Source organism: Strix aluco, chromosome 7, assembly GCF_031877795.1.
Source record: "Strix aluco isolate bStrAlu1 chromosome 7, bStrAlu1.hap1, whole genome shotgun sequence".
Classification (NCBI taxonomy): Eukaryota; Metazoa; Chordata; class Aves; order Strigiformes; family Strigidae; genus Strix; species Strix aluco.
The window spans coordinates 10,331,609-10,358,560 of NC_133937.1; the positions used below are offsets into that span (position 1 = coordinate 10,331,609).

Below are 26,952 nucleotides of genomic sequence, written 5' to 3' on the forward strand. Positions count from 1 at the left end.
TAGCTGGACACTTCAGCATCCAACAGCAGGCCAGATCAAAGCTGTGATCCAAAAATTAGATATGCATCACCACTTACATTTTCTAAGATAATGATGATTTTTTCAGTAGGCCAACAGTTATGAGGAAAAGATTCCAGAAAATCAGCACATAAGTTCAAGAAAACCAGTACCTGCATGTGTTAGTGTGCATATTTAAGTGTACCTGTAATCAGTATATCAGAACATCCCTGAAAAAGCATCTAAAAACACCTCAAAAGCTAAGGAAAGCATGAGATTTTGAAATGTTCCCAAAAAATTTTCAGAAAAAGTGTTATTAAAGATTGTTCCTCCATTTTGGGGGCTGCTTTTATTGTTTTATGCAGCACTCAGCAGCCTGAGCTGAACAACAAGGACTAGGGGAAGGAAAAAAAAGGAATGGGTCTTTATATGGTTTTTTTTTCCTTCAGAAACATGCTAACCATTACTCACAGAACAGAGGCACACTGGTGACATCACCTTCCTTGTGCTGCTTTGCCCACACTGCCTCTTTACCTCTTCTAGGGTCAGAAGCTGGCTCCATCTCCTGTGTGTCACTGCTCAGAGTGCTAACAGGGTGCCTCGTAACTGCTCGTTGACACTGGCTGTATAGGAGAAGCAGCATTTAGATCTTCAACTTGATTTCAACTATATGCTTTACTACCCGATGTCTTGTGGGCCAATTCTCAGCATGTATAAACTGTCAGAGCTCCCCTGACATTACCAGAACTGTCCTTTTCCTCTAAATAATAGTCACTGTGTCTTGTTTCTTCTATTACCCCCATGGTTCAGCATTTTCAGCAAACTGTCATTGTTGGCTTGCACACACAGCGACAGATCACCTACTTTTGGTCTGAAGGCTGCAAAACACTTATTTTATAGGACCTGTAGTGAACACACAAAATTGCATAAATCCTTTCCCTAGAATACATATTGACTGCAACAATTGGAGGTTTAAAGCAATTTCCCTGGAAAAGCAAACCAAAAGGACATTTCTGTGCATGACAACATTCTTTGTGTCAGTACCAACCCACTAAACCACTAGCTGCCAGCCTTGAAAAGTTAACCAGGAGCAGCAAGAGAAGCAATCTAGACTAGTCTTCTATTTGCATTCATGCAGATAAAGAAATTATTTCAAAATGATAAGTAATATACCACAGAGAGGGAAAACAGTTATCAAAACTTGAGCTGTGGCTTTCATTTATTTTATGGGAGCATATTAATAGCTCTCTTCAATCTTTAACAGTCTAAAATAAAACATGAAAGTCCTCTCACACCAAGCACACAAGTAAAACTGCTCTACTGGCAAAGCAGTTTAGTTTCCATACAACTGAGTGATGCCATCAAGTGGTCAACAAATACACCAGTTCTTTTCCAAGCAGGGTTTCCAGGTTCATCTTCACCGAACACTCTACATTTTGCGCAGAAATGCTACCACCACAAAATCAATACAAGGCATACTCCACTGATAGAAGTGCATTAATTGAGAGCACTAGTGACAGATAAGAGATGGCCTTGTTTTTACAGAAGACAGATCTGATACTGCTCTCTAGCTCCTCCAAGAAGGTAAGAGTCTCTGAGAGCAGAAACAGCTTTATAGCTAATAATCTGCTTTATAGCCAGGTTTGTATTGGCTTTGCAGCTGGGTGGATTTGGAAGACTGAGCTAGGAAAGACTACATAATGTATGTATAAAAAATATTTTAAAAAATTTTAGACAACAATTTAGCGATGTGATTGGTTAAGGATGTCAAATATCACATATCTGAAACATTTTCTTGTTTTTCTGAATCAACAATAAAGCAGCTAATTACTACCTTGACAGTACAGAAATTCTCCAGAATAGCTGTACTTCTGTTTTTTCAACAAAATGTAATTCCATTAGTAATGGTTTTCTCCTGGAGTCATAGCTTGGCATGATGTTTAAAAATCTGAATAAGCATTTCTGTTAATTTTGAATAGAGCATGGTTTTACAGAGCTACACATCAATCACTATAGCATCAATACTATTTTAAGGCACTAGGAAGAACTGAATGAGCTTTGCCTTTTTTTCCTTTTCCCCCTTCAACACTAGTTCCGAGGTAGAATTAACTGCAAGCCATCTCAGTTATTCAAGGGACATAAACAGATGCTTTTCTGAATACTGCATATTTGACTTCCATTCTTTGCAAGTTTTTTAATAATTATGTTTTCTTTTGCCCTTCAACACAGAATAAACTGCACTTTCTCATCCTCTACTGCCTTCACCTGCCCTTCATTACAAAACAGAATGGTATAGAAGTATTTTTTCACACCTTCACTAACATTCTGCAGTGATGCTTGACTTTGCCGCCTCCTTTGGGACTATTTTACGTGTACACACGGAGTAATATTTCAACATCGGCATGGCTTGGGCTCAGTTCCGGCATGCACTAAAGGAAAACACTCTCCTGCCATTTACAAAAAGCAGTCAAATGTAGCAACTCTAGACAAGCTGGTAAAACCTCCCAGTTCTATGGTACCAAGAAACACATCTGGATTCTGAGCAGTGTTCACAAGCAAGGAACATGTTAGTCCCGCTTGCCTGTCTAATTAGCAGCAATGATACATATGCACAAAAAGTGCCAACAGAAACTTGGGGGGAGTGGGGGGGGCCTTGCCTCCTGAAATTGTTCTTCCTGTCATGCCTTATGCTGAAAGCAGGAGGAATGAACATCAGTCTAAGCATCACAACATTGCTTCTGGACTACAAAAGATTTCTCTATTCTGTTGGTTCCCCAGCACATTAGAAGCACGTGCCACTCACTGCACACTCCTACTCATCTAGAAATTTTAAGCAAACCAAAACACTGGCACATGATCACTTTTCCATAACCAATCTGCCATTGCACATCAGTAAAACACCAATTTAAAAACAACAAATTCAAACAACAGCAAATATCACTCCAAAGCAACATTTCACATCCTCTGACCTAAACTTCAAGCAGGAGACTTAGTGTTAGATATACCCCAGAGGCTCCATTCCATCAGAGCTGCTGTGTTATGAGAAGTTAAACATTAAGACTCAAGGTAAATTCACAAAAGCTACCATTGCCTCACGTACAGACAGCAAGTTCCATACTCTAACAACCAGCTCAAGAAATGCACAGCCCTAAAACTTATTGTCCTGTCTGTGATCTTCCTCTTCCAATTGCTGTTACTTCTACCAGCAAAATGGACAGCAATATTATGTAAGACAGATGAGACACCAGAAATCAATTCACGTAGCCAAGGAAGCACGCCCATGGTGAAGGAGCCAACTTATCCAAACAACATTCATTTATTTATGCCAACTGCTGAAAGACTTGGGAGTGTTTATGAATCTAGCTGTGACTCAGTACATATTTATAGCATATATTTATTGACAAGTTTTAGGGGTTGATCTATTGAAAGACCTCTACAATGTATCACATACTTACAATTGCATTCAAGGATTATGCAAATATCCCAAGCCTAGCAACAGTCTAAAGTTGATATTTCATCTTCTAAAATCAACTTTAAAAGGAGCACTTTCTTCTTTCCTCACCCATGAAACACATAATGAATGCCAAAATTATTTTTGCTCAATACTAAGAAAAAGATCCTGTCCTCACTCAGCACCAGTATTCCTTACATAAAAACTACTTTTCTTACAGATCTCAAATCCCCATGACCATCCAGCACTACAATTTAGTGGCATTAAAATACTGCAAATCTGCATTCTCCAGTTTTCCTTTTAGCAGTTGCCCTAGAGTAACTTCAGATACCACACATAACTTTATTAATACCTAATAAGTCTACTCTAAATTACTGGACCATTACTCTGAATTTCTCTCTCCCCTTCAACTCTGCATGAGTCAAATCAGAGAAAAACATCAAAACCCAAAATTTTCAAGAGTTCTTATCTGAATACATGAAATTAGCCAGGTGTTTAACACCTGATAGTTCCCACTGTGAACCTTAGGACAGATTTCCAAAAAGTCTCAACATTTATGCACATCTTACTCAGAGGCTGGGTAAAACAACAGAAAACCAGGCTTCCTCTTGTGATGTTTAAATGAGACCTGATGTCTTGAAAGTTGCTCCCACATTGGACTACACTTTTTTTTAAAAAACTTTTTATTTTTTTAACCATCTCAACCTCGATCTCTGTGAATAAACAGATATTATGCTGTGGATAACCAGGCTTACTTCATACCAGCACAGATACAGGACATTTCTTTAATCTCATATTATTCAAAATTGTTTAAAAATTGGACTAATTACACCTTGCACCTAGGGTTTCTCTACACATAAAAGTTGCTCTAGGGAAGACACCAATTTGAAAAACTAACCAGGTATTCTGGAGTGATGGACAGGTTTGATAGAGGTGAGTGACTTTTCAGCTACACCTACTGTGAAGGTGGAAAATGCAAAGAAAAGTCACACCAAAAGGCAAATCAAGAGTCATTCAGAGGTGGTCAAGCCTCTCTCTTTGCTAGATACATTTTCTTTCCACGTGCCTGTCAAACAGCAATACAGTTTCTGAAAGTCTCCCTCCCTTTCCTTCTATTGCACACATCTCTCCAGCACACGAAGGCCACACACCCACATGCCCTTGCTGCTCTTCCATGTGGCCACCCATGCTAGTGCCAAGGAGACCTGGAGCGTATCAAGCATGAATGGCTACATGGCTCAGAGAGCAATGGCCAAGAGCAAGAGGACACCCGTGTTTTGCTTCGCAATCCTGCTGGTGAATACAAATGGCCTGCAGAGGAGTAGACAGAGCCTGTAGTTTTAATGCCTGCCTCCACAGCTAGTGTCAACAATGGGGCTTTTACAACCATGGAAGCCTCTTTCAAGACCAAGGACTTCTGGGAAGAGACAGGACCTATACAATCAGTGGTGTAAAAGCATCTTTTCCACCAGGCTGGCTAAACCACTAAAAAGAACTTTAAACTAGGAGCAACGGGGAAGGGAAATGACAGCGAAGTGAGGAAGTGGGGAACCAATTTGATGAACAAGGGCACAGGCTGATGTGCACAAGAGAGATCTTGAAAACAGCAAAATAGGACAGAAGGGGGCCCACGTCAAGCGTGTGCACACAAATATATAAATGGCAAGAGGACAGCATGATGGGGAACCCTCTCACAGCCCTTTGAGACAACAGCAAGGGTGGGTGCAGTCACAGGGCTACAATCCCACAGTGATGCTGTGGGATCTCTCTCAGGACTGGAGTACTGCAGTGACTGCATTTTTAGTTATTTAAAGTACAAGAGTTTTACTTCTCCATTGTTCAGCTAGTGACTGAGTTCTAGGAAACCCCAGAATTCCTGTTTTTTAAAGTACCCAAATCATAGTTGTGAAGGAACCAGTTAATGTAATTCAGGTTTCAGTGAGCTATTCAGAGCAAATTTTATGGGGCTTTTTTTATATATGCCTTAGAATTACTTGCTAAAGCAACCCAGCAGTGTGAAACAGGTGTATTAAATCCACATGGAAATAGTAATCAGCTTTATACAGTACTCACTGAATAAAAATAAATAGGTATTAATATTTTACTCCACTAGTCTCCTACTCTGCCTTAAATGGTGTCCATCACTAATTAGCCCATCTGACCTTCACTTTAAGCTTTCTGTCCTCTATATTTCTTTCTTCTTCACCTTCATTACAATTACACAAAGTGCTTCTTGTAATCAAGTTTCTATGGATAAAATACTGTGCTAACAATTAAAATGTTTTACTAATAAGACAATTGATGCCACTACTAAATTATGCTAAAGCATCATATTTTCAGACCTGTAATTAATTGCAATGATTACACATTTTATTGAATAATTTGAGGCAAATATCAGGTCATATATATGAAACTAATCATTAAATTATATTATAAAATAGGCTATAGACCTCACAATGGAAGAGAGATTAAAAAGCCAAATATTTCCTCAGTAAGCAAGCCTAAAACAACTAATCCAAAAGGAACCACGTACAAAGGATCTGCTATTAAAATACCTCACCTTCCACTGAAAAATATTGTTTCACTTAAAGGCTCTGCTCTCAGCTGTTACACAATTCCTTCAACTTCATCTGATTTCAGTAACCACTTAACAGAAAATTGTCAACTTTTTGTAAATAATAGAGGATAACTTGAGCCCCATGACATTATCTATACATAAATACGTTACTACACTTCTGATTAGGTGTTAGACTATGTTACTAATAAAGCTTAACTGGCTGTTATGTTTGTGTTCATAAAATTGCAATATATAAAACCTCCATGTAACTTAACCACGGACTAAAACCAAAGTAATTTTGTCCCTGTTCTCCTACCACAGGATTTGAATGAATCCTATGGAAGACCAAGGGAGCTACTAGTGTGCTGTGGTCAGAGGAACTGATTCTAAGGAACAAACCATTACTCAGACATTATCACATGTGACAGGACATGCAATGCTTGCTAAGGAATTCCAATATTGCATCTTCCTGAATCTGTTTCTACAGGGCATTGTAACACCAGTAAGCATTGCTTGTGTGGAGAGTTAAACACAGATGGAATGCTTAAACTGACAAGACAGACCTCATAACAAAGAAGTTCGCACCAAATTCCAACCTGGGCATGCAGAGGAACTGATTTAAGAAAAAGATGCATCTCAAATACAGAAGCAGGAAGAGTAAGTCAGAGAAGGATCCTGCCTTCAAATATCAATTCTCTTTTTACCAGTTACGAAATAATAAATGACTTATTAGAAAAGTGAATTTCTAATCAGAAGTACCACTCAAATGAGGATTTTTGTTACTTTATTCATAGGTCACCAACTTCTCATTAAAGACTTTTACTATATCTCTAAGTGTGCATTCATTATTGGGTCATACAGATTTTCTGAGAATACGTATTATAGTCACATGCTCAAGTCATAAGCCAAGTAAAAAATTCAGAAGCCAAATGTTAGATAGTCACAGTAGCTACAGCCTTCTTGTGATTCTCACACTGTCCCAACCATTAGGGAATTTTACTGTGAGAGATGCACTCAAATTCTAGGACTGCTAAAAATCAAGTTACAGCAGGGCATCACAGACAACACAATGTCAGCTTCAGACCATGGGGACATACTGACAATAACTATGTTATATTCCCTGCAGGTCTAAGGGGTTTTTTTCAGTTATTGTATGATTGTTATATTCGCTCTGATTTTTTTTATTTATTTTACGTCATCTTTGTAAAAATCACTGTCCCATCCAGAATATGTGCTATATACACCAACTAAATTGTCACGTTCTTTATACCTTTTATTGTTTTCTCATAAAATCACCGAATTGTTTTCATACAGTAACTTGTCTGTAAGGTGGAAGGCCAGAAGGAATTAATAGTCAGGTCTGACGGTACCTTGCCCTCTAGAATCTCACTTGTCTGATTTCTAATAACCTACACATTTCGCATTACGGACTTTTAAAGTTTCCCAAATCTCTCCAGAAGTGAGGCATTGCCTTCTGAGATTAGTTCTCTAGACACGTCATGAAGGTGCAGTTTTCCCAGAGCTCAAACACTGTAGTCTAGTTCTGCAGACTCAATGGTTACTATTAGCTCTCCAAGCTTCCCAATTTACTTAAAATAACCCTTTCCCAAAGATCCAATTTCATGAGCGCTAGACTAGGCTATAATTTCTCATTCAAGGATCTCTAACAGTCAAAATACATACCATAGATTTTGAAGTAGTTGCTAAAACAATAAATAGTGTAAAAATACTAACACCCCTTTTCCAGTCTCCTGAACATATCAGCCTCATCTGGATGACTCTTCCAGATTTATGTGATGTCTTCAGACTGAAGGCTTGCCCCTTTCTTTCCCTCTGTTTCTTGCCTGGACCACAGTGTCTCTTCCCACATGTAACCTTTTATGTCTCTTTCCTTAAAATGAGTGGTGAAAGACCTTGCTTTTATAATCTTTTATGATGATTTTATAATATTGTCAACTTTGTGAAGAACACTTTGGTCATCAGCTGACTTAGGTCCCCACTAAGAACTTAGCTTCCTGCCTTATTTTGAGATTGGTCTTTATAAACTGATTTTTTCATAAACAGTAATCAATCCTTGCTTCAAGGGCCTTCCACAATCACAGGTGGTTTGTGGATCTTTCCATTGTTACTTTTATATTATCACTAAAAAATTCTGTCAAAAATAAAAGACAAAAGGAAGGGAGAACACCCATTTTTAAAGTGAAATTTCAGCTGGTTTATATCTTTGTATAGAGTTCATGATCTTGGAAAGAAATCACACATTGTAAATAAGCTGATTCTGAAGGAAGTTTCAAAATAAAATGATTCACACACAACATTTTTCATATGAACTTCATAGCCCAGCAGATGCATTTTCCCCATGACTTAAATAATTCATCACTACAGAACTCCCTCAATCTTCAGGAAAGAGCTACGCTTTGGTTTCCCCTTTCTTTTTTCTCTTATCAGGTATGTTAAGGTCAATGCAACCAGAAAATTCCTTTTCTCTCCCATGCCAGAAATGCTAGTTTCAGACTCTTCTTGTCACAGATCTGAATCGCCAAGATAGGCTGGCACATTAGCAGCCTATCTAAATGCCTTCTATTATTGTTGTCCCTTTCAACCTTTGTCACAGCTCACTTATCTTCCCTCAAATTACATTTTAAAGCTAGGACCAGGACAATGGAATTTTTAGCTAGGTCTATCTAGTGTCTTGGCTTAGAAAGTTCCCAAAATCTTAAGAGACAGAGAGGTTTTTCAGTAATGCAAGTGCACAGTTGTGCTAAAACACACTTTAGAAAGCACGTACTTACCCCTCCCACATCACTTAAAGTGAGTTCTATACCGATCTTGAGCATTCTCTACAGTACTATGAACTGCTTGTTTTTTGGACCTGATTCATCTGAATAAGCAACTTCTTCGAAATCAAATGGAATTTATTCACTCACCAGGATGAAACTATTTTGTGCAACCAGGAAAACTACCTCCTGGATAAAACATGTCAGCTAATTTCTGTCAGAGAGACTCTCCATCTTTACATGATAAGAATATTTTTATATAGTCCAAAGCTACATCTTGAGACCATCTGTCTCGCAGACAATGACCTTGCACACTTATTACTCAAACTCCATGGAGATCTTTTTTTTTATATATATATATATATATTTAGACTGACAAGTATTTCTCAGTTCTACAAGACAAAAGTGATTTTTTCCATTGATAACAGGGTTCCTTAGCTGTACAGCCCAAGGCATAATACGTTATCCTTGGCCACACTACCAAGGGAGGGTGTTAATGAAGCCCCAGCCTGAAGCAAGCTTAAAGTTTGGGGGAAATTTAGCTCCTTCTTGCATACTTTACACACTAAAGCTAGGTGTAATGGAGGCATATATAAGATGCTCCTTCCTCACATCCCCCTCCTAGGACAGGGTGGCTGCCACATGCTAGACATAGCCTGGACACTGTGGAGACCAAGGTCAACACCCACCCTAAGGACACATTCCCTCCTCTCTTCCTTGGCCTGGTGGCCACAACAAAGCATAGCACGATGTTACTAGTCATCTGCGTGACTGGATCCTGCCAGCAGGAGAGTGATCGTCAAGTACATTTAAACCTACTTTGTGACAGGGAACCTCGACAATTACGGAAAACTGTTTTTCCTCCCTTCAACTCCAAGAGACATTTCTGTGCAATGTAATGAAATGCAACATTCTCTTTTCTCACTTAAGATTTCCCCAACCTCCTTGGACTTCTGTGCATGCAGGAGACTGCATTGTGCTGTACTTAAGGGGGGGAAAAGGGGGGGTTCTAAACGGGAAGAGTGTGTATCACTTTTTTTCCAGATTAACTGCACTGACCACAGGTTTTTAGATAACTTAGGAGTTAAGTTTCTCTGAATATCCAAACTGGATGAAAAGGTTTTTGCGAGCAATGACCAAATATATCAGGTAAAGTGTCACAAAAACTGCAAAACAGAAAGATTATACAAATTAGATAAAAGTATGCGTAGAGTCCATTAGCTCCATCTTGAGAATAACAACTAGATCATATTTTGGGCAAAACATTTTTGAACACATGTTGATCATTTATTTATGCTCAGGTTGGCAGCAGAGTAGGAAGTTGGTAGCAGATGAATTAAGCTCTCAAAAAAAGATCTCTTATACTCAACAAGTCTGAAAATTTCAAACTGACCAACCAGGTTACTTGTAATAGAGAAAATCACATAAAACTTGCACCATAGCCATCTTTTCCCTGAAAATATGCACTCTGAATGAAGATGACTGTTAAGTGTTGGAAACGTGAGAAAAGCAAAATAGTGAGAAATCTGTAAAACACACATTTCCTTGACACAGGGTGCCCAGAGCAAGCACAGGACAGGATGGAGGTCCAGTGATTTGAGTTTGTCGTGGTGCCAAGGAGAAATGCGAAGCGAGGTGTAGGCCACGTGGTCCCATTCTTTTGCTTATCTCAAGGATTTTTGCAGTAGCCAGCCAGCCTTGTGTCTCACCCTCCCTCTTTTTCCCACAAAAACAAGCTGTACCCCTCGCACCAAGGAATGTAATGTGTTGTTACTCAAAAGATAATGATTTGACTACAGTCCTACCCACTACACATACATACTAAGATAAATACTACCCCAAGTTTGTACCTAACTTGGAGGGATGATAATCCGACACCAAATCAGAGACGCAGATCAATTGGTTTGTGGTCTCCGCCCCCCCCGAAGGGATGACTTTTGGTAAGATTTCCCTTGACTACACTGAGTGATTACCCAGGAACTAAGTGTGTGTGACTGCAATAGTGGGGTTTTTTTGTGTAGTGCTACATAGCCAACCTGCAGTCTGTGCCATTTATCGTAGGCAATCTTAAAGAATCTGTAGATGTTGCACAAAAATAAACCGTACTATTCGTGAATCTGACTGCTTCTCTCGAATGCAACCAGACCTACAGCATACAGACTATTCATGCATCTGGGTCAGACCTATAGTTACAGCCCTAATTGGCATACCTATTAAGAGATAAGTCCAGCCGCCCCTAGCCCCTCTAATCTCTGAGGACCTGCTAGAATGTAAGATTTATCTCTTACCAAAGCAATTCATCACCTTAAATGCAACAATGACTCATTAACATAATATTAGAATAATACTTCATATACATGGACAACTGATGAGCAACTATTACACATATAGGTAACATTCAATTCATAGACTGATTTTCAAACAGAGAAATGCACAACAAAAAGAAAGGCAGTGTTTTCTACCAATGCTCTCAGCTAGCCTTGTCCCTATTCTGCATTAACTGGAAGACAACATTCATGTTGTGTGAATATACCCTTTTTAACGTTGGGTACAAGATGTTCAGAGTCCAACCTGCTGGACTGTACCAATCCCCAGGAGCCAACACAGCCTTCTAGTGACAACAGGCACCTGGGGTACATGGAGAGGCCCATATGAAATAAGCAGCTAAACGGTCTCTTTGTGCCCCACGATGTGCTAATGTACTGAAAAGCAAATTTGATCCAAAAAGAATAAGTATTTTGAAGTGACAAGTTTCTTGCCCACTGACCCTTGTTGAAGTAATTTAAATATAAAGCTCTACAAAGCAAAAGATAGACCACAAGAAGTTTCATATGAAGGACATAGGAATTTTTTTTCTAAACAAAGATTAAACAATTTTTATTTTCAATCTAGTCTTGAAATTTCAATCCAGGTAACACCTTTTTTCTTCATTTTTTAATTTTACAACCTAAATACTTGCCAAAAGGAAATATGCAGAATAATTTTATTGATTCTGAAACTGAAAACCAGCAGGACTCAGCTGGAACTTGCATTCTCAGCTGATTACTGTTAGGTTACAGCTGAAATCTCTAGTACACGTTGATCCCAGCAGTCCACTCCCATAGATCACGACTGGGCAGCACAAACAAAAATGGAGTAACAGTGATTCATGTTCTATCTGAAGCCCTCAAGGAAAAGAGTTCATGCAAACATGATGTTGATTTGCAGTGATGACCATACATGGATATGTCCACAAAACACTTCCCATCTCTCCAGAGCAAATCAGTATTGCTAAACATCCTTTCTCACACTCACCTGCAAGCTTTCTCATAGGTGAATTTGGGACACCACGAACTCACAAGTGCACATACAGTGTTTTTTCTAACATACACATATATCATCTGTTGATGCAGTAAAAGGTAAATTCCTTACAGGCCAACTTTAACATGCCTATACAGTAAACTAAACTATGCCATAAATCCCAAAACAGATACAATTCTCACAGAGCACTTTGTATTCCCTGTGGGCTGATGTTCAGGTTGACTGTCTCTCTGGGGTGCAGGTTCTCAGCGTATCAGCCAGGGGCCATCACAGGCTCTGACAATCCTTGACAAGTTGCTAGGTGAGTTCATCAAGCCAAAAGACTTTTGGTCCCTCTCCTACCAAGCTTTCCCATTCCTCCCTCACCACTTCATGACTCGGGCAGGACTCAGGTTGAGTCCTCTGGTTACTGACCCACACTTGATGCCACCCCCAAGCAGCCAGCAGATCCTGTGGGTCTCAGCTGCAGTTAAATAACCAGTTCCCACACCTGACACTTCATACAGCCCATCTGCTACTTCATCCCACAAGACAGTCACTTCTCTCAAGGGTCTGTAAGCTAAAATATTTTGGCAACTGATTGGCCTCTATAAACTCAGTTTGGGGTGAGCATCAGCTGGCAACCTCTTGCTTCAGTTCTTCACTATGAAGAGTCTGAGATCTCAAGGGCAAGTTATACAAAGCCTCCAGCATAAAGCATTGCCTGGCTCCCTTCTACGCCTTGGGTACATGCCAGCTAAAATGGTGACTGAATCTGTCAAACACAATTCCCAGCCACCGTCATTCAGAAACCCTATCCAAAAATGACAGGCCTTCTAGTTCACCAAGAATGCCAACATTTGTTTAGAGTGCAGTAAGTGCCACAATCAGCACAGCACTTTTAGCCCGGTACACAAATCAGGACAGACTAAACTTTTGTTACTTATAGGGTCAGTTGGATTTAGCTGGGAAACTTTATTTCTGATCTCTGCACATAGACAGAAGTAAAGGAGTCACATGGATATCTTATACAGACGAATGATAGTAACATCTAATCTCCTTTGTATAGTCATTTCTGTTTATTTCTTTTCTTTGTGTTTTCCTGGAGTACTTGGATGAAGCATGCAATTGCATTCTGGTCAAGTGGTTAATACAGCATGAAGAGAAATCCATGCTTGTCGTGACATTTCAGGCTCTGCACAGCAGAATCACAAGTAATATTATTTTTGGCTACTGAAAACAAAACAGTGCAGATGCTATAAAAAGCAAATGACCGAAAATCCAAATTCCTATAAACTATTTTAATGTAAGTAATTGTCCATGTATTTCTTGTAAAGTCCAGGATCTGCTCGCTTCTTTTACAAAATATGCACAACATATTTTTACAGTCATCTGTCACAGTTCTACTGAAAGATAGGTTAAAGATGAAGTTCCTTTTGAAGCAAAACTTTTGGGGACCTTTTGTGGACTATTGTTATCCTCTAACTGTTCCTCTGTCAGGGTTCAATTTTGCACTCCTTGTGTAAACACCACCTTCTACTGAAGGTAAATACAATATTGAATCTATCATTAGCTAGCTAGGTTTGTCTCGGCCAGTGTCTTTTCCATATCTGTGACCAATACCACGAGTCTCACTAAATCTTGCAAAGTTTTTTGCAGACGTATACAAAACCAAAATCCCATAAAAGAATATAAGAATATTCTTCAGAATATTCTGTGATATTGTTCAGAATATTCTCGTATTCATTAGCTTCTGTGCTGAAGCATGAGGATTTAAATTCTTTATAATTTCTTAATCCTATCAAATGTAGTTGTGCATTTTCTAATTTTCTCTTAGAGTCTAATTCTTAAAAAAAATCCTAGTGAGATCCTAAGCATTCAATAGGTTAGCTTCATGAGTTCAGAAAACTCTTGCTGTTTTCAATCGTTGATTCTGCCTCCTATGGAGTTAAAATAACAAACCCACTTGCTTTCTCCTTCCCTCCTTCAATTATGAATCCTCTCTTTTTGCATAACAGCTCCAAAATTCTGCTCTATTCCACATCTTTAACCAGCTTTCACTTCCCACTGAATACTTAAGCCTGTGTCACACATATCTTCGCAAAACACAGTACCAGAAAGGAAAGAGGAAAAACATGACATTCCTAACATGCTTACATTGACCTCTCTCCAGTGACACTCGGGGCCTTTTTTTTTTCCCATAAACTGCAATACAGCTGTGAAATTTATTCTTCCACAAGCACAACTTTGCAAGTCCCAGCAGTGAGTTCCACCCGTCATTATGTTCTTGCTAGAAGTCACCGCCTTCTCTAGTCTGAACGTGTCACCCATACGTAATTGTTCTTCCCAGATCCAGATTAGAGATAAGAATATTAAACACTTATTTATAGTATAGAACTTGGGGGGATCTCAGAATTGGGTTTTTGCTATGCTGATGGTTTGTGTTTCACATACTTTCATGGACAGCTCACTAATTACTACAGCTTCTCACCTCCATTCTTCCTTTCTCCAGAACTGCTTAGATTCACTGCTGGCTGCTTTTGAGAGTGTTTGCCAGAGCACAATTTTTCCATATTGTAACCCATTGACCTATAATAGTATCATCTGAACGTTCTGAAGAAATATCTATACCTTAGAGCCAATGTTTCTCCCTTTGGTGAAGTTCACATTGTTTTATAACCATGCATTTAATTGGGTATTGCTTTGGGAAATTGCATTTGTGGCAAAAGCCACAAGCGCTCTCGTAAGATCCGAAAGGCACTGCAGCAGTCTTATTTTAAAGAAATTGCATTTGCGGTATTGCAGCAAAATATCTCATTACAGTTCCTTGAAAAGATGACAAACAAAACCAAAAGAATAGTAAGCTGATTATAAAGCTACTTCTACTTTTTTAAAGATTTAGTAGTGCCAAATCTTGCCATCTCTGGAAAGACATGAAAATCAGAACCAACGTAAACCTGCAAAAGGACTTTACATTTTGTCTACACCGTGCAGCTTAACAGCTGCATCAGCTGCTGGTATGTGAGCTAGGTCATTTTGAAGTCACTTGGGTTTTTCTGTGCTACAGTGTACTGAGCAGCATTGGGAAGCTTATAAGTGGCACATATCTCACAAAAGTAAAGTAGCACAGGAGGTCTGACATTCTGGTTAAGTCTCACATGTTTCTGATGAAGATTCAATACAGTAGTTATACTACATTGGTTTTCTTCATCAACAAATCTTGCAAAATATGATGGAATTCAAGATTCAACAGACCCACAGAACCCACCCTAGAATCCTACATAATTTCCTGGAAGACATGGGCTAAAAATGCCTTACAAATATTTCACAATTCTGCACAGAACTTCTCAACAAGGTTTTCACCTCATTATTCAGCTCAGATGGAAGGGGGTGTTATTCCCCCCAATAAGTTACATATAGGATTTACCACTTCAAACTGGAAATAAGGACTCCTCCTCAAGGCTGAGATGCAAGAAATTACCATGTACTGCTTACTGTCAGCATCAGAATCCTTACGACCCATTTCTTTTACCCTCATAGGACACTTAAACAAAAATGCAATTTCAGGACATACAGATAACCCCTTTAACATGGTGAATGATTTATTATACCATCATAAACTTTTACAGTACTGCTACTGGTTTTAGAGGAAGTTTTATCTTATATTTTTCACTTGGATTGTGACTTACTGAATTTTCTATTCAGAATGTTTGTTGTAGTTCAGTAAAGCGTGTGGAGATATATGCATGTCACATACCTTAGTATTTTACCCCAATACATTACTGAAGAACACTAACTACTTGAACCACACTTTTAAGAATGAACTTCTAGGAGATTAAAAACAAACAAAAAAAAATCAAAGTTTTTTTCTGAACCAAAGAGCAGAATCACGGTCAGAGTTTTTGATTTTACTGCCTCAGTAACCATCAATTAAAATCACTGGGCTCACATACACCATCAGAAAAAACAACAAATAATGGAAATAGAGGCTTGTTGGAGCATCAAGAGTTCCCGCCTTTGAAGAGGAACACCTCAGAGTCTGCAGTGCTGATTTTGCTCTGTTTGATCTACCAATTATATCTTGCACGAAAGTATTCTCTTACCCCTGACAAAACACTCTTCTGTTTGCATTATCTTTGCTGGACTGTCATAATGCCCTCTTCATTTCCGAACCTCTGAGAACACAGAAATGAAATTCAGACCTAATTTATTTACAGCAGTCAAGACAGCCTACTAGTCAGAGCTGGAATAAAAGACATTGGACTGGAATAAAACCAAGACTTCATATTAAAATTATTTTATATATGTGTATGTGCATGTACGTTTTAAAGTCAACTGACTTGCATAATGCTCTTCTGTGACCTGTACTAATTCACTGGCTATTTGTGGGCTGTGCACTCACCCACAATCCAGCCATGAACATCCAAGACAAACAGTGCCACTGTCAACAATTACAGATAAAGAAACTAAACTAACTCCAAAGAACTCTGCTACTCTGACATAGAAGAAATATCAGGTAGTCCTTTAATGCATGCACAGCAAGTAGCCAAGGGGGCAAGAGGCTTTGTGGTCTTTGTTTGTGACAGACCTATGGTTTAAGACAAGCTTAGAAAATATATTAGAGAAAAATTAGTGTCTCATTTCTTATGAGTATGCCTAAAAAAAACTATTGCTGACTGCTCAACTTGCAGTCAGTAGAAACCCCTACTTCAAAACCTGAGAACACTAAATCTGAAATTCAAACACTCCTGAAATCACTGAGAAAATTATGGTGTTTGAGATAGAAAGGAGTCATCACACATCAAATCTTCTTTTACCTTTTATCTCCTACACAGGTAAATAACAGCCTGAAATTTCTTTTAAAAGAAAGGAAAACAAAAAAAAAATCCTTCCCTACCCTTGCTGCCTGCCCTCCTCCCTCAGCTTCCCATAACTGAAGTATTTGGTCACAGTTCAAAACTCAGTTTCACCAAAATGGACAAGTCCAAGATTTAATCAGAAGAGCAAAAGAAAAAGGGCTAATGAATTTACATAATTCTTGATGGCTTAACAATTTAGACCACTTCAGATAACATTAGACACTTGAGTGTAAAGTGCTTTTTTTGTATTATAGAACAACCTGAATGAAAATACATGTTTTAGAAATTTATGCAATGATTCAGAAAAGCATTTAGAATAACACTTGGTTCATGATAAAATTCATCCGCTGTTCAACATACAAAATTTTTCTTAAACCTAAAGCAAGGACTGAAATTCAATTGACTACATTCAATTTTGATTAAAAAAATAAAAAGCTCTATCCTGAGATGCTTTCTTGAAACAGTAGCAACACCTAACAACACCTGATTTTAGATATTATTTTTTAAATATCTGGCTATAATGTAGGAAGCAGACCTAGTATGCCATTCATAGTAAATGTGCCTCATGTATATTGCTCTGCTGGTACCACTAGGTAGAAAATTGAGAGACTATCCAGTACATATTTTCTACAGTGTTGACAGTTCCCTTTCTGTTCATTAGGCATCCTGACATTACTTTGAAAACTGTTTCTGAGCAGAGGTACAAAAAAAAGTCAACTCACATCATAGGAAACCTTTTGCTCTTGTAGCCTGAAACTCTACAGCAAAGGTTTAAAAGAAGAACTGTATGTGTTGGACAGTGATGTTTAAATGGCACTTTTACACTATTTTTTAAATTAGAAAGATAAATTAACAGCCGCTCCTTAGGTCTTATGATAACTAAAGACTAAAAGTCATGCACCACAGAAGAGTCACACTCAGTGACACCGAAATGACTATACTGAAAGGGAATAAGAAGCCACCTAGCCCAATACTACCTTCCTCCTCTTTTTTTTTTTCTTCCCCCTTTGTAAATAAACAACACACAGCAGCTGATAATTACAGAAAAGCTCTATAAAGCAGAGCACATATTGTGTGACCCTTCTGTCTCTATACTGACAGTGGTCCCAGCAGCTTAACAGAATTAACCCGAGTTAGACCTGCCTTCCAATCCACCTTTTTAGTAGCCTACAAAAGAACTGTTCTTGATAAAAATTGATTAATTTTATGTCCTTTATAATTTGACTTCCTTATACTGTGTGGTAACAAGCTCTGCAATTTAATCGTGCTTTCCATGAAATAGTACTTCCTTTTGTTCATTTTAAATCTTCTCCTATTTCTGTGGAACACCCCTTAGTTCCCCTGTTACAAAATGCAGGTAATTCTCATTGTCTACTCATATAAAAATATGGATGGTACAGAAATATATTACTATTATGCTATTATCATATCTTTCCACGCAGCAATCCTAATCTATTGTGTTTTTCCTCCCTTACAGGCAGATCCACACCTTTAGCCATTCTTCTTGTCCTTCTAGATTTTATCAGTTTTACTGTGACCTTTGAGAGACAGGATCATCAGATCTGCACACAGAATTCAAGATGCAGAAGTGCACTTGAAAAATGAGGTTGTTTTGGACTCCATTCCCTTCCTAAGAATCCTAAGATTTATTTGTCTTTTCCCATTGCCACCGAGCATTCAACTAGTGTTTTCCAAGAAATACCCACAACAGATGCAAGCTCTTTCCTAAGTGGTAATAACAGTTTTAGAATTTACTATTGTGCACACAAACACATACATATTCTGTGCGGAAACACACACAAAGCATATTGCAGCAGGAGATGTTTCCTGACGGTCCCACAATGCTAAGAAAACAAAATGCCTAGGAAAAAAACCCAACCAACCAACAAAAACAACAGAACAAAACCCAAAACAGTCTGTTGTACCAGATCAAAATAACAATTGAATTATTTGCAGCTACCCATCCCTCTGTCCATTCACCCAAAAATGCTGATTATTCATAAAAGTGCACAGAGGGATCTCTTTCCTGCTTTTGACACTCTAAAAACAGGATGACACACATTTGCACATTTAGTGCTTGGCCAGTGTCCAAAAAAGAAGTCAAACACAGGTATGTCCTCACTAGCTAATAGGCAGGTCACCATCAAATCCTTTTCCCACCACCCGACACGTGTCGCAAGTGGTTGATCACATAGCCGGGAGTCTGTCACTGCTGTCAGACTGCTCAAACAGAAAGAGCACCTCAGCTCAAAGTGGTATGAAGTCAGCGATTATGAAGACTACAGGGTGTGTAGGGATTGCCAGACTAATTTACAGCCTGATCCAGAGTAACCCAAGATCACTGGAAGCTGCTGCATGTAGTACACAAGATTTTGAGCTTCAGGCCCTTTCAGGGCATGATAGGAAAACGCTGGGTGAAGGTTGTCATACAGACCGCCCCTGGCCAGCACACTGCATGTCAATATGTGGGTGTGCACACAGCCATGCTCTGACTGCATCCAGGCTGCAGAATTGTTTTTTGTTATCTTCACATGTACTTTTAATACATCCATCTATGTCCAGGAAGATAACAGTAACACACATGACAACAGGGATGAACACACCTAGTAACAAACACTTGATAGATAGACCAGAGACAGAAGGCATGAATGCATTTGTTAGGAACACGGGCAGACAAAATATATTCTGTAGAAATGCAGGACAACGAAATTCTTTCAAACTCTTGTAACTGTAAATAAATATGACTGTGTTCCTTTAAAAAAAAAAAATCTTCCTGTGCTACATTTAAATTCACACTTTTCAGAAAATATCATGAACATCTTTACCTGTCTCAGTGAAATCAAACAGCATATTATGAGGCACCAGAAGTTATTTCCTAGCCAGGTTTTTCTATTTGTGTTTTCTGATTGTCTGGGTGTTTTTTCATTTGCACCCAATTGAGCACTGTTACATCACCAGTTCCTTTGTACTGACCTGCTCATCTGCTGCAATAACTTTTTTTGTTTTCCAGTTGGTGATTCCATCTCCTACCATCTATCATCCTGTTTCACTACTTTATTCAATTTTACAAACTTGCCACTGCAAATTATTGGCACAAATGGAGTGTGATTTCTCTTTACATTAGCCCTCCTCTCCTTAAGACTTGCTCTAGCAATACACTCGGCAATACTGGGGCAAATGGTGGAAAGGAATGGCACAACCATAAACAAGAACTAATGAACTTGAGTGCTCAAGGAGAACTACACACTGGCAAAATTAATACTCATTTTATATGTAATGATATATATATATATTTTTACATATATAATACAGGCACAGGAAACCAAGAAAGCCTATCTTAGTCCTAGCCATCTTAGAAAAAATATTTCTTAACCTATTTTATAACCTATACTTTTGCAGCATAAATCCTCCATTTTCCATGGTTAATTTAAAGGAGAAAAAAGAGTAGTGGGACACTTCATGTTGTTTCAAATAAGTGAAAAATTACACTGCAGCAGCAAACAACTAGAGAGCCTGTTTTTAACATCAGAAAGATGCACAATCCTATCAGGCTCTAAAGAATGGACTATATGTAGTGTTGTTGTCTTCAATTTCTGCTCATCAATTGAAGCACTCCTATTAAATGGCCTTTTTATACTCTCCAATTCAAAAAATGCCAAGAAGTTAATTTAATCCTCAAAGTAGATACTATCAGAAGAAGCGGGTTTTTCTGCTGTAAACAGATAATGGAAAAAGTGTTTTAGATTCAAGAAATAAAATTTCAGTTGTTTTCCATAACATTAACTTCTTACACTTTCCTACATCTGTTTTGTATATCTTACTTGCCAAGCAGTACAAAAAAAAAAATTATACTCTTAACATAGCTGCAGGCCTGGCAGATACTTATCCCCAGCCTTAACCTTAACCATGTATTGCCCCTGTTTCAAGGAGTTTAAAATACTTTACTTTTTGAAATACCTCTTCATTTGTTTCAGAAGCCTGAATTGCTCCACATTCAAAGTTCAGGAAAGCGAAATTCTCTGAGCAACATGATCTCTATGTACGTTTGGTTTTCCTTATTGAAGTAGCAACTCAAGAGCACTCGTTTCAACTCATGTGTTACCCATCAAGGGTCAGTCTCCTATCACAAACAACTAATGATATCCCTGTACTTACTTCAACACTACTTCAAAAAGTAAAAGATGGCAAGCAGAAAAAATAACCTTTGTCTTTCAGGAGCTTCATTTGTCAGAGGCATCAATAACAGGATGTATAGCTCTATTGCTCTCAGGTGATACTTCCTACAGGGTTACAGATGCAACTGTATGAAAAAGCGCTATCTGAATGAGCGGTAAGTAGGCAGAGACAGTCTGAATGAGGGTTCCTATTCAGGGAGGGATGAAGACTGTATAGGTGATGCCCAAAGTGTGCAGGGGTACACACAAGTTCAAGATGCTGTGCAATAAAACTCATTTACACCTGTGCGGTGTCTCCTTCCAGAAAACTGAGTTACATTTCTGACTAACTGCATGCGTGTCTTTGGACACCAGTAGCAATCTGTCTTATATCGATATTAATATATACAAATCCAGTTGGCAGCCAGTCATGAGTGGTGTCCCCCAGGGCTCGGGTTTGGGGGCACTCATGTTTAACATCTTTATTGATGACCTAGACAAGGGGATCGAGTGCACCCTCAGTAAGTTTGCAGATGACACCAAGTTGGGTGGGAGTGTTGATTGGCTCGAGGGTAGGGAGGCTCTGCAGAGAGATCTGGACAGGCTGGAGCGATGGGCTAAGGCCAACTGTAGGAGCTTCAATAAGGCCAAATGCCGGGTGCTGCACTTGGGCCACAACAACCCCCAGCAGCGCTACAGGCTTGGGGAGGAGTGGCTGGAGAGCTGCCAGTCAGAGAGGGACCTGGGGGTGTTGATTGACAGCCGGCTGAACAGGAGCCAGCAGTGTGCCCAGGCGGCCAAGAAGGCCAATGGCATCCTGGCTTGTATCAGAAATAGCGTGGCCAGCAGGGACAGGGAAGGGATCTTGCCCCTGTACTCGGCACTGGTGAGGCCGCACCTCGATGACTGTGTTCAGTTTTGGGCCCCTCAGTGCAAAAAGGACATTGAATGACTCGAGCGTGTCCAGAGAAGGGCAACGAAGCCGGTGAAGGGTCTGGAGCACATGTCGTACGAGGAGCCGCTGAGGGAACTGGGGTTGTTTAGTCTGGAGAAGAGGAGGCTGAGGGGAGACCTCATCGCCCTCTACAACTACCTGAAAGGAGGTTGCAGAGAGATGGGGATGAGTCTCTTGAACCAAGTAACAAGCGATAGTACAAGAGGGAATGGCCTCAAGTTGTGCCAGGGAAAGTTTAGACATTAGGAAGCATTTCCTTCCAGAACGGGTGGTTAGGCGTTGGAATGGGCTGCCCAAGGAGGTGGTGGAGTCCCCATCCCTGGAGGTGTTTAAGAGTAGGGTCGACTTAGCGCTGAGGGATATGGTGTAGTTGGGAACTGTTAATGTTGGGCTGATGGTTGGACTGGATGATCGTCAAGGTCTTTTCCAACCTAGACAATTCTGTGATTCTGTAATATTTAAAAGGTTTATTCATAAAATCATTCATTTTTAAGTCCTGATCACATTAATCTTAGTTGGTTTTGATATTTGCAAGAATGTTTTCCAGTGGAGGGATGGGACACTGGAAATTTCACAAACGGCAGCACAGCAACTGTCACTGGCTCATTTCGACACCTTTTCTGAAAGGCTCAGCAGTCACCCTGGGACCCCCAAGAGCCTGTGGACCACTGACTAAAAATTAGTGGTGCAAGGTTTGGTTTTTTTCTAGTTCAGGGAAATGATATGGAAGTGACAGCAACAATTATAAGATGAATTCACTCTTAAGCAGTCTACAATGAACAAGAGTAGAAAAAGAAAATGTTAGAATGAAAGTTCAAGAAACACTTTGAAAAGAAGATTAAACTAATTTGGCTTGGAAAAATCTCTCATTGCAGTATTCAAAAGCTTGTAATATTTGGAATAAGTCTTGCATGAATAATATTTTAAATATATTTTCTAAATGTCTTTTTATGATTATGCATAATGAGCAATATTTAATAACACTTACAAATTATATATTTAAAATTACTGCTTTAAAATATTTATGATAAAGTGGGGAGGGCTGGGGTTTGGTTTTTTTGGGTCGTGTCCCATCCCGTTCCCCCCCCCCCATAAAAAGTCATTACCCTTCTGCTACTAGACACACCAGCATATTTTAAACCAAAAAATTAAAACAAGGATGTAATAAATCTTGAGGAGTCATTGCTTCTTGATTCTGAGTAATTTCAGTTGCAACACTCCACTGCCTATAGCAGAGCAGAAATCATCTAGTTATCGAAGCAAAAGCAGCAAAATCCATAAATGATTACCTGTGCAAATAAAAATTTAGAGCAATTTCCCAAACTTAGACTCTTTCAGAAACTTGTGGCTTTAGGACTGCAATTAAGAGCCACCATAAAGAGTAGCTGATATTCAAGCAGGAGGTCATCTGCACGTTTTTAAAATGAGATTTTTCTGCACAAAGTCTCGAAGTGACAGTCATAAGGGCAGGTGCACTAAAAGCCTCTGGAGAAATTCCCAGCTCACTGCAGCTTACAAATGTCCCCAGAGGAAGAGTCTTGGCAGAAGCGGTTACCCTGGACTACCACATGCAACCCCAGGGCCAGACAGGGATGTTTATCAGTGCAGAGGCTGCACAAACATGTCCCCACTTCCTGCCATCTCCACAGTGACAGCACAGTTCAATGTCCTGCCCACCTTTTTTCCTACCAAAGATGCAAAATTTAGCTGTGATAACACTCAAAAGAGATGAGCAGATCTGGGGAAGGGGCACGTATCATTGTTTTTAATCTCTAAAATATCAAATACCTGACCAAAAAAGTTTAAAAATTGTACTTGGGCAAGGGGCATGAATCTCTGGCTGTTATATGCAGGTGGTCAGAGGAGACGGCTAGCAAGACTGATGATATTATAACAAGAAGATCATGGTATTCCCTTCCAGTCTTCACAACAGGAACCCTGAACTCAGTGATATTTATATATCCCAAAATATGCTACATTAAATTTACCACCATGTAAACATGCAGCTGTCACTGATCACTTGGTAAAATCTAATAGAGACAATAATAATGTGAAAACAATAATAATAATAATACTTCTCCCTTTAAAAACCTGACATCTTAATTTCACCAGCTAGAAATAACTATGATAAATAGACTCATATTTTTTAGGGCCAGAAGGATATCATTATAGTCATCTAGTTTGAACTGCTGCATCATATTGCTATGAAATGTTATCAAATGACTCTCAAATCAAGTCTAGAGCTTCTAGGATTCACCACATGCTTGGCTCCACTGATCCAACATTTTATCACTCCTACTATTTTAGAAAGTTTTTTTTTGTTCCAGCCTCAATTTTTCCTAACTTCAGGTTCTCCATTTTGTAAAGGTTTTTTCTACAAGAGTATGGAGCTCTTTACTACCAGAAATACTGTCTCAAAGTCATTACAGAAAGATTGTCAAACTTTTCTAAGCAAACCCTTTTTAATTTCTTAGAACAAGAGAAACAGATGTCAAATCAGCCTTGTAGTTCTTTACAGAACATAGCAACTTGCCCAGATTTTTTATAAAGCCCACACAACTGAGCCACACTGTATTTTAAGACTGCTTACAGTAACACAGTGATACTACTGCTGTAACTCAATATTCTGCTCTCATAGCTGCTACGAATCTCGAAGAGCTTATATTTAGAAGTCACAGAAGGTAATGACCCATATTGTTTACTAAATCACAACTCCTCAAAAATACACTCCTATGTTATGCAAGTATGATACGCATCCTACATTCCTAGAAACGCGAGCTTACATCACTTGATTGCAGAACAGAAATGCTCTTTACAACACCAGTAAGGTATAGCTAAATAGCAGCCCAAGTTCCAAATCTTTAGTTAGCATATTTGTAGACATTTTCTATGTAATTTACCTGAAAATAATTTCTCTGTAGATGTTGACATTTCATGTGTAACATAGTATGATAATAGTCAATAAAAGAAATATATAAAATTAAGTAATTCTTAGTATAAAGTTCTTAAATTTATTTTATCAAATCCTAGTTACTCTTTTAATCTTGTTGATGTCATCATACTCAGCTATGAAGAACTTACTAGGCACACAAGTAACTCACTGATATAAAAAATGCCACTCCATTTAGGTGATGTGCTGATTTGAGTGACAGAGAACTTGAAAATTATAGCAAACTCGCATTTTTAACCAATCTGTTATCATTTTACTTCTTAATGACTCCTCCCCTTCTTTACTCATATATTAAAAATTAACTATATCCAATGAAGCTGCAGTTGGTTGGTACTCTCCCAAGATAAAAATCCTAAGCAGGTCTTATGTACAAGTAGGCATCTGAATTGCTGAAAATGTAAGTCACTATTTTCCCACTCTACATCTGGATTTATGCATATCCAGACTTCAAATACTGATTAGCTTCCATCTTTCAGTAACACCAGCATCCATCATAGACAAACTATGTGAGAGAATTGCCAAACTCACTTTTGTCTGTAGTTCAGAAGGGATGTGAATAGAAATTCTAATGTGTAGGATGATCAAAGACCTCCAAAACCTCAGAGGCAACGTTGCATGTTCCTAGAATCTATAGTCACAACTCAGCAGGTCTGCATATACCAATTAGGATACAACACAGGAAAAGGTCAACCTTATAAAATAAAAAGAGAGTTAATACTCAGTGACCTTGCCATTTTCTTTGATTTGATTACATGTACACTGCCAAAGGAAGAATTCATGTACTGCATTTTACTCATATCCGCTTTGTCAAACATCTCTTACAGAAAAAGTGTTAATCTCAAGATGCATTTATTTAGACAGAAAACTTAAAAATTTAATTCTATGTTAAAGAAGGCATGGGTGGCTTTTTTCCTGTTTTCGTTATTTTATTACTTCTGTTTCCTACTGACTGCATATTTATCAGTGTTGTTCAACCATAATATTAAAAAAATTCCAAGCGAAAAGTAGTCCTCACACTTTTATTCCTCATAGTTACAGCAGCCTAATAGGTCTATGCTGGCTGAAACTTCTCTGCGTAGTTTGTACTCCTGAGTACCATGGGGCCAGGCTGACAAACTCACCCACCTGCCCTTGGGAGCAGCACCCCAGGGTCCCAAACACAGAGCCCTGGGGACTTTGGGGCATCCGCTGGTGTTTCAGCTTCACAATACGATTCCCTCAGACAAGCAGGCCTTTCCAAAACTCTTTTGAAGAGGAGACATTTCACCACTGGCCAATGTCAGAGCCAGGTAGTGATTCAGGAGTGGGCCACCACAGATGCCTTGTATTGAAAGGAAAGTTATCGTTATTAAATGGGAACATCAAAATACATATTTAACAATGAGATTAGAAAGCTGAATCCCTCCCTTTGGGTGTGTTGAGGTTTTGTTTTGGTTTTTTTAATTTTGTTTATTAACAGTTTCCATGTTTATTTTTTCACTGACAGGCTTCATAGTGACAATCCATTTTAGAGGATTTAAAAAATAAGTTTTACAAATAGCATTTTAGTCGAAGTCACACTTTCATGGATAGGGCTCTTCCAAACAGTAGTCTACTAAGTGACAATTCTTGTAAGAGCTCTTGGATAAACTCTTTGGAGAGTATATCTACACTGCTCCTAAGCAGCATATTTCAGTGGTACTGACTACTACTTTCCTCATGCATGGGAGTACAATTGAGAATAGGAGCATTTTCCTGGAAAAGATCTGCACTCCTAACAATTGCAGTACGGAAATGCATAACATTCAAGTGCAGCCTTTCTCATATAGAAGTATCAGCAAATACTGAGCTCATTAATAACAGAAGGGTAAATAGAAAAGGTTGTTTTTTAAAAGCATCCTTTCCTACTATTTCCTCAAGAGAAATGTCAAGATGCTTCTAATATTTCTTCAAGAAAATAAAATTGCTGTAGATTTCGATGTACATATATATTT

At 38.8% G+C, this 26,952-nt stretch overlaps 1 protein-coding gene across 5 annotated transcripts in view; it reads right to left on the reverse strand.

Moving 5' to 3' along the window:
* Positions 1–26,952, reverse strand: part of GRID1 (glutamate ionotropic receptor delta type subunit 1) — a 621,552-nt gene that overhangs the window by 335,996 nt on the left and 258,604 nt on the right. The window contains exon 1 of one of the 5 annotated variants that reach the window (XM_074830424.1): positions 25,508–25,633. The exons of the other annotated variants lie outside the window; for them this stretch is intronic. The gene's annotated coding sequence lies outside the window, so the exon portion shown is untranslated. Of the gene's footprint in view, positions 1–25,507; positions 25,634–26,952 lie in introns of those variants that run through there. 5 annotated transcript variants of the gene reach the window in all.